Source organism: Prunus persica, chromosome G2 (assembly GCF_000346465.2).
Source record: "Prunus persica cultivar Lovell chromosome G2, Prunus_persica_NCBIv2, whole genome shotgun sequence".
Classification (NCBI taxonomy): domain Eukaryota; kingdom Viridiplantae; phylum Streptophyta; class Magnoliopsida; order Rosales; family Rosaceae; genus Prunus; species Prunus persica.
The window spans coordinates 4,314,374-4,324,203 of NC_034010.1; the positions used below are offsets into that span (position 1 = coordinate 4,314,374).

Genomic DNA, 9,830 nt, shown 5'->3' on the forward strand with positions numbered 1-9,830 from the left:
GCTTGTCATTAGGTGAACCATTGAACTATAAGCTCTCATAAAGGCTTCCTTCTTGTAATGATCATCGACATAAGCAATATGATCCCCATTTAATTGCCTAATGGCAGCACAAGCATGCTTGCATAGGATCCCAGTGATATCCCATCTCCTACATGAACAAATATGCCTTGCCAAATCAACCACAACCTGACTTCCATCATGGTTTTTGACTTCATATGAACTCTCCCTAGCAAGCTTTGGAATGCACCAAGTTGATTCTCTCTTCGTTTTCTCCAAAATGCCAAAAATCCTTGGACCAATATCATGTTTCCATCTCTCACAAGATGCTCTTCTAGTTGCCATCAACAACATAATATAGTATATAATCCCTCTAGCATGGTTAAAATGGGTTTGTCTCTAGCTTCTACAAGGGCGTCATTAAAAGCCTCACACATATTATTCAAAAAAATGTAACACTTGGAATGAGTTTTAAAAGTGAGCTCTACACCATCGTGATGGATCTAAGGCCGCCACCTAATCAAATGCAGCTTGGTTCAACTGTTTCATATTTTTCATCTTACCATCCCACCATGGGATGTTTGTACTCCTTGTAATTTTCTCTATTTGCAATTTCAACACCAATCCTCTGTGACCAACAAGCAAAAAATTTGCTTCTAAGTGTTTCAAGCAGTGTCTGGATCGAACAAATCCATTGACACAAATAGTTCATGGGAGAAAATTGAGTTATCTGGGCCCCGGAGGATTGACAGGAGGAACTGCTAGTTTTTGGATACTTGCTTAGCATTTGGAAAATGATCATCTACTGCATCAATCAAGCCTTTTGCTTGTCTGTGATAAAGACATATCTTGTGCTGTTTTGATTCCAAGGTCCTCTGCAACAGTTGACGAAACCACGACCATGCTTCATAATTCTCCACCTCAGCCACTGCATACGTAATAGGATACATGCCATTGTTAGGATCCACATCAACAGCAGATAGCACTTGTCCAAGGTGATGACCTCTGATGTGACAAGCATCAAATCCTATCACTTGCCTACATCCCTGCAAAAACCCTTGTTTAACTGTAGCCAAGCAAATGTAAATCCTCTGAAACCTTAGCCTTTCAGCCTCCAACTCACATTTGATAATGACTGTGCTACCCATATTTTTCCTTCTTAGTTCAATAGCATAATCGCATAATAACTCATACTGTTTTTCATAAGTCCCCTCAGTTATGGATGTTGCCTTCTGCCCTGCTCTATAAATTTGGGATTTTGAAGCTATCACAGAGAGATCTTCTTGTACATGCTGCTTAAAAGTTCCCATATCCCAATTATGCATTCTAGACAGTTGAGTAGCATATCTCTGAGCTAACCATGTTGAGTTAGCATGAAAGTTGTGGTCAACTGTCCCACAATCATGCATGTTAACGAACTTCTTCACTTGAAGCCATTCACTGCTAAAGCAAAACAAACCCATTTGCAATTCCCTACACACACTGCCCTCACCCTATCACGATCATTGCATTTGAATTTAATCATCCTCCTGTTTATAATTGAATAGTTCCTAATTGCTTTCCTAAACAGGTTAGTGGTCGCAAATCTTAAACCCAGCTTAAACACAGGATTGCACATTCATGTTTCTGGCCTAAATTCTTCAAATTTAGGCAATTTCCTCTTCCTTTTTTTGTGCTCCCCATCATCCTCGTCATCTAAGCTACTATTTAAGCATCACTTTTAGCTACATCAGTTGACTCCTTATCTTCATCTAAAGGGGCATTTGGGTCTTCAATTGATTCAGGGTGGTCTACATAATTTTCAAATGCTTTATCATCCTTTTTCAACAACTCACATTTATTTTCACTCTGCTTATAAGCACTGTCAACAAAATCAGGGTCATCTTCCTTGTCTTCTTCTTCAGTGTCTTCATACCTGTCTTCCACATCAATCTCACCTATATTACTCATATTACCCTTATTGTTCAGGGGCCCATCATCATCACTTGAATCCCAATCTTGAACTGTGCAAGCAGGCCCACGATCCTCACAAAAAGGTCGCCCATCTTTATCATTGTTTAGTGGCCCACTACCTTCAGTAAAAACCCCATCTTGATCATTGTTTATTTGCCCAATATCCTTATTCAAAGCCACACCTTCCTCTTCACTATCCTCATTCAAAGCCAAACCTTCCTCTTCACTATCTTCATTCAAAGCCACACCTTCCTCTTCACAATCCTCATTAACTATAACACCTTCCTCTTTAGTATGTTTTGCATAAATTAGCACCACTCTCTAATAAAAAAGTGGTACCTTATCACACAAGCTTAACAGCTCACCATCCGTGTCTATATCCAGTAACTCATCATTTACTATTCCTTTAAGTGATACTTTCCCCATGTGCCCATACAGTTTCACTTGCTCCCACATCTCTAACATATTTATATACTTTACAGGACACCAATCCAAATATCCTATAGACCTTCCAGTATAACACCACTTGTGGTGTTTGTTTTTCACAATTCCACCACCATGATGCACTTTAAAAGTCACCAACTCTTTGTCATTTACACAGAAACAAAAAAGGTTTGCCTTTAAGAACTGCAAAATAGTATCGAAATCCAATCATTAAAAGCAAGACAACAAACATGGTTCGATTAACATATTAAAAGCCAACTATAAAAAAACAAAAAGGGGACCACATCAAGAAAGGTATACTGCATTTGAACCCACTCTCCTGATAGAATATAATGCAAAAAAACCTAAAGACTATCTATTTCTACACATAGCTCATCATTATAAGGTCAAGATTCTTTTCCACATAACAGGACAAGATTTCTTCAGAAAACAGGTCCCTTTTCAGAAGAATAACTTGCCGTACACAGGTTGCGCATCTCCTGCTTCTTGCCAAAGGGGCATCATCCTCGAGTCGCATCGCTTCTTCTTGCCTTCAAGATTTCGAAACCAACACACAGCACTGCCCCTTTATTGATCGTATGCTCAAACCCTAGATCTAAAATCCCCAAATCTCAATTTTCCCTCTCCCAAGCAGACTTCCTCTTTTCAATTTGAGTTTTCAGAGATTCCTTTTCGATAGGGCTGTTTTGTTAGAATTGAGGTCCACAAATCCACATCAGCAGGCCAAACGATCTCCCAAATGACCGTTGTTAGAGGTGGGGCCACAAGGAAACGTCATAGCCTTAGATTGGTGAGAAAAATCCCACCTCAGTTGAATTGACAAATATAGCCCTGCCATGTCATCATTTTAACGGAATTTGGGATTGAGTTTACGGAAAGTGATTAAGTGACACACGAAACTTTGGTCAAGAGGGTAAAGTGGGTCACTTTTAACTTTAAGAGGGTTTAGTTGGAATTGACCAATGTTTCAGGGGCACTGTAGCACTTAAGCCAAAAAAAAAATGATTGAATGAATGAATTATATGTTTCTGAAACGTATTTATCAATATGTCATGTTCATGTCCTTGTGTCTTGCTCCTTTTTTTCCCCTTTATTTTTCTATGATTTACCAGTCTTTCTCTGTTAGGCAGAGGTGAGGTTTGCCTTTACATACAACAAACTAGCTACCTTCGTTGGAGAGCAGAAGACCCCTTCTTCTTCTTCTTTTTTGTCAGAACTCAAACTGATTCAGGAAGCAGATCGTCAAGCTCATCCATTTTACAAGATGATCAAGAAGGCCTATCATCTTCCTCATCAAAAGCACTGCTACTTTTCAACAACACGCCAATTGTCTCATCCTACAATGACAAAGATTACAGCTGATGATGTGGACATTGGTCGGCTATGTCTGTGTAAGGAACTTGATCCGTGATGAAACGTATGAGGAGGCGAGGGCTATTGCGGGTCGATTATTTGAAACTGATCCTTTTCTTTCGAAGATTGATAAGCCTATGGTTGGAATTCAGGTTTTGGCTGACAAGTTGGTCCAAATTCAAGCTGCTAGCATAGCTAGAAACTTGCCATGATATTGTAAAGAAGATCAATGACAAGCTGAATTCTTACCTTTCAGAGCTCAACAAAATGCCGAAAAAGCTCTGATCTGTTGCTGAGGACATGACTGCTGTTATGCAGATCATTGGAACATCCAAAGAATCACTTAAGAAAATTCTTGTGAGGGGAGAATTTGATGAGTTCCCGGATGACAAACACATGCTTTGCAAGGCCAGGCTTGTTGAGATGCTCAATAAGTGCTCAGATCAGCTTCACGAGGGCAATGTGAGTGACCCCAAAAGTAATTTCTTACTGGAGGAGATTGCGATTTTGGAGGAGGCAAAAGGTATCAACCTTCCTAATTTGTTCCGTGCAATGCTTTTCTTATAGTTTTGCAGGGTAAAGTTAAGGGGATTTTGAGCATACCTATTGGGTTTGTTGAGCAGGTTTGGAGTTATATTGAGGATGTGGTTTTGTCTGTTTAACGAGAAATACATAAAATTATTACCATGTTCAATTGTCTGCCAGAAGAGCAGGCCATAATCTTATTGAAAAGATGAACGAAAGGTCTATTAATTGGATGACGGAGATAGTGGAAATGGAGAAACTGACTGATTATACATGTAATCCGGAATATATATCCGAATGGCATAGGCTCATGACTGAACAAGAAACATTCATCCAAAGGGTCTTGCGTGACGCTGAGATAAACATAAATGTAAAGCGAATTGGGATGGTTGAAGTTGGTCCAAATTCAAGCTGCTAGCATAGCTAGAAACTTGCCTGATATTGTAAAGAAGATCAATGACAAGCTGAATTCTTAACTTTCAGAGCTCAACAAAATGCCGAAAAAGCTGTCATTTGTTGCTGAGGCCATGACTGCTGTTATGCAGATCATTGGAACATCCAAAGAATCACTTAAGAAAATTCTTGTGAGGGGAGAATTTGATGAGTTCCCGGATGACAAACACATGCTTTGCAAGGCCAGGCTTGTTGAGATGCTCAATAAGTGCTCAGATCAGCTTCACGAGGGCAATGTGAGTGACCCCAAAAGTAATTTCTTACTGGAGGAGATTGCGATTTTGGAGGAGGCAAAAGGTATCAACCTTCCTAATTTGTTCCGTGCAATGCTTTTCTTATAGTTTTGCAGGGTAAAGTTAAGGGGATTTTGAGCATACCTATTGGGTTTGTTGAGCAGGTTTGGAGTTATATTGAGGATGTGGTTTTGTCTGTTTAACGAGAAATACATAAAATTATTACCATGTTCAATTGTCTGCCAGAAGAGCAGGCCATAATCTTATTGAAAAGATGAACGAAAGGTCTATTAATTGGATGACGGAGATAGTGGAAATGGAGAAACAGACTGATTATACATGTAATCCGGAATATCTATCCTAATTGAATAGGCTCATGACTGAACAAGAAACATTCATCAAGACGGTCTTGAATAATTATCTGATACCTGGACATTGGGATGGTTGAAGTTGGAGGTCTAAAGAAGTACTCACATGTCCTATTGTCCCAAGCTTTCAACTTGAAAATGCGGATGACTGCGTATTGCAATGTTGTGCTGAGAAGGTTCGTTAATATTATGGCTTTGCATTTGCAGCTGAGTGTTTCAAACCTTGTGAACAAGGACTTGGAGATGGAGATTATGAATGAGCTACTGGGACCAAACAATGGTGGTGGGATTGAGAGGATGCTGGAGGAACCTCCATCAATTGCAGTGAAGCGCCAGAAGCTCATCAAGAGCATCAAAAAGCTCGAGGAGTCTAAAGAAGTTGTCTGTAAGATCATGGACGACAGGTTGCCGATTACCTTGTGTGATAGATAACTAAGGAGTCTAGTCAAATTATGGTTGTTTCGTGTGAAAGAAGGCATTTAACCGACTGGGTTTGCGTGTCGTGGCAATTTTGAGGTTTTTCTTGTTCGTTTGAAGGATCTTACCTGATTGGGCTTATATGCCACTACTACAAAAAAGCAAAAAGACGACGGTAAATCACCGTCGTGTATTCGATTTTTCAATAGTCGTGGAATCCACCGTCATCTTTTCCCTCATAAACCACGACGCTAAATCACCGTCGTTGTTAAAATATACAACGTCATCAACAAATAAAAAACGACGTCTTTGTACTGCAAAAAGATCTAAAAAAGCAGTCGATGATGAGAATAGACGACCAACTCTCTAAAAAAACCGTCGTTAAAAAGGAAAAATATGACACATATTAACAGAACAAGGCCGCAAGATAGACATACAACGACGAAAATTAAAATAAGACGCCGTTAAATATCATTTTCACGACAATAAAAAATATGACATCTTTAAATACATTAGAAGACGACGTTATTGATACCTACTACGTCGCCTATATAAAAGCAGCCGTCGTAAAATAAATTTTCCACTTCGATTTTTCTATAAAAGATGACGTGGAAATAGTTGTCAGTGTCATTATTTACGACGTATGTATTTATAGAGTAGACGTTGAAAAACGAAACAACGTCGGTTACAAATATATGAGAGTCGTATTACAAAATTTATACGTCCTATTTTCAGAAACAAACAACGACGATAAATATTAGACGTTGTTAAATAAAACAACGTCGAAAACAAATAAAAACAGACGTGTTTAGTCTGCTAAAGTTCTAAAAAATAGTCGAGGATGAGAATAGACGACCAACTCAAACAAATCACCGTCGTTAAAAAGGAAAAATATGACACATATTAAAAGAACAAGGCCACAAGATAGACATACAACGACGACAACTAAAACACTACGCCGTTAAATATAATTTTCACGACAAGAAAAAATATGACGTCTTTAAATACAAGAGAAGACGAAGTTATTGAAATCTACTACGTCTCTTATTTACAAACAACCGTCGTGAAATAAATTTTTCACTTCGATTTTTCTAAAAAAGATGATGTGGAAATAGTTGTCAGTGTCATTATTTACGACGTATGTGTTTATATAGTTGACGTTGAATGCGAAACAACGTCGGTGGCATTTATATAGTCGACGTTGTATTTATATGTATTCATTACTCACGACGCACTTATTAATATAGACGACGTTGAACTTCTAAACAACGTCGGTTCCAAATAAATGAGAGCCGTATTACAGAACATATAGACGGCGTTGATTATGATGAGAGCCGTATTACAAATAACGTCGTTTAATTGATATTAGACGGCGGTTATAATGAATTACCGTCGGAATTCATTTCGTTCCTCTTCGTTTATAAAAGAACTTGCGACGTGGAAAATGTATGATGACATCGTATTTTTTAACGTTCAGATTATATATCTCGTTTTTTAGACGTCGGTATTATGGGATTGGAGTCGTGTTATTTTGAATTACATGGCGGTTCTTAATCCTTCCCCGACGTGATATCCTGAATAATTGCTTCACAATAGCGTCGTGGTTCTTCATTGTTACGTTGCTTTAAGACGTCGGTAAATATGCTGAATAACTGGTTCACAATAACGTCATGTTTTATTTGAACGTAGAAAGTGAAGAAATCACATTACAATATATTACAAAATTAATGTCATACACTGCCAATTACATAAGCATCATTCAATCCATATATCTTCACACCCATCTCGAATATTTTGACCGCCTAACTCACCCACCAGTTCATCAAATGTGTCAACATTTGGCATCCCTCTAGTAAATGGCTCACACTCAATTATCACATCACCTAAGACTTCATCACCAATAACATCATTATATTCTCTATTAGGCATTGATAACAGTACCGACCAACCACGATGCATCGGGTCGTCAACAAAAAATATTTGTTTGACTTGAGAAGCCAAAACAAATTTGTCATTCCTATGTCCAATTTTACTCAAATCTACAAGGGTAAATCCAAGTTCGTCGACTACAAGACCAGAACTATCTATCCAATCACACCTAAAGACTGGGATTGTAAACTTTTGGTAGTCAAGGTCCCAAATTTCTTGAATGACACCATAGAAACCCATATTTGAGAGAATTGGGTTTTTATCCTTGGCACTAGCAACTTGCATGGTATGTGCAAGTAAATAAACTCCACTATTTTGAGTTGTCCGCACATCATCTTGTGCCTTGATATTGAATTTAATACCTTTAATAAGATAGCTCCTATATAATGGCACTGCCATGTTTGGACCAGCTGCTAGCCACCTTAAATTTTCTGATACGCCATGATTGTCTTCCTCAAGTTCACTTTGAACCTGCAAATTAATCATATCTTAATTCAATCTAACATAGAAATAAGAAGAAAATTAAAAGAGAAATATGTTATTCAACAACATATACCTTGAAGCATAGCCATTGAATGAAAGTGCTATTGTGCTTATCCTGCAGCCACTTTGTTCTCTTTCTAAATTTTGGATAAGCAATCTTGATGTGGATCATATGTTGCCTACATGACACGAAAAATTCAAGCATTACAGTCCCAAATATAGAAGATAAACATAAGAAATAATTTAAAATGGAAACTTAAAGAATAAAACTTATACGTACTCGATATAAGGTAGGACTTCCTCCGTATTCTCCAAGACATATAGATGTGCTTGATTCAACAGGTCCTGATCAACTACGCTCACTGTGCAACCTGATAATGGCTTTGAAAGTCCCATCTTTTGGCTTGAAGGCACTCCAACTGTACTAACATCAGATAAATGCTGAGTACAAAACTCTACCGCTTCTTCAACTATATACCGCTCAGCAATGCAACCTTCGGGACGAGTACGATTCTGAACATACCCCTTCAGCACTTTCATATATCTTTCAAACGGATACATCCACCTAAAATATACTGGCCCACATAGACGAACTTCTCTGACAAGATGTACTACTAGATGAACCATGATATCAAAGAATGAAGGGGGAAAGTACTTCTCAAGCAAACACAGAGTAACTACTACATCTTCTTCCAACTTATCTAGCTTGGAAACATCAACAGTCTTTGCACATATAGCATTGAAGAAGAAGCACAAACGAGTTATTGCATACCTTGCAGGCTTCTCCAAAACAGAACGAATTGCCACAGGGAGCAATTGTTGCATTAAGGTATGACAATCATATGATTTAAGGCCAAGAAGTCTTGAATCTTGTAAAGATACAAGATTTTTAATATTTGAAGAATAACCTTCAGGGACCTTCATACCATAGAAAGAATTGCAAACCTCTCTCTTCTCTGCTCTTGACAAATTCCAAGGCCCAGGAGGCAAACGAGTACGTCTTTCTCCATATTCGGGTTGCAAATCAGTTTTGACCCCCATGTTCAATAAATCTAATCGAGCAGCAATCCCATCTTTATTTTTTCCAGGGATCTCCAGCAATGTACCAATAATACTATCGCAAACATTCTTCTCAATGTGCATAACATCTAGGACATGCCTCACAGGAAGGTATTTCCAATATTCGAGATCAAAGAATATTGATTTCTTCTTCCAACAAACTCTGTCACCATTTTCAACCATATGCAGCACTTCTTCTCCGGTTAATGGCTCGGGAGGTATGCCATATTCAGGTTTCCCATTAAAAGCTGCACGTTGCCTCCTATATGGATGATTGATTGGTAACCATTTTCTATGCCCAATGTAACAAATTTTGTGGCCATTTTTCAACCTGTGACTAGGTGTATCATCGCCGCATATTGGACAAGCTTTATATCCTTTAACAACACAACCAGATAAGTTTCCATAGGAGGGGAAATCATTAATTGTCCACATTAATGCAGCTCTGAGTGTAAAGTATTCTCCATTATGTGCATCATACACTCCTCTAATCCCATCCCACAAAGATTTTAAATCATCAATCAAAGGCTCCAAGTAGACGTCTATATCATTTCCGGGTTGTTTAGGACCGGAAATCAATAAGGTTAACATCATGAACTTTCGTTTCATGCACAGC

At 38.3% G+C, this 9,830-nt stretch overlaps 1 pseudogene; it reads left to right on the forward strand.

The window, feature by feature from the left end:
• On the forward strand, window positions 3,737–5,758 carry LOC18787518 (annotated as a pseudogene).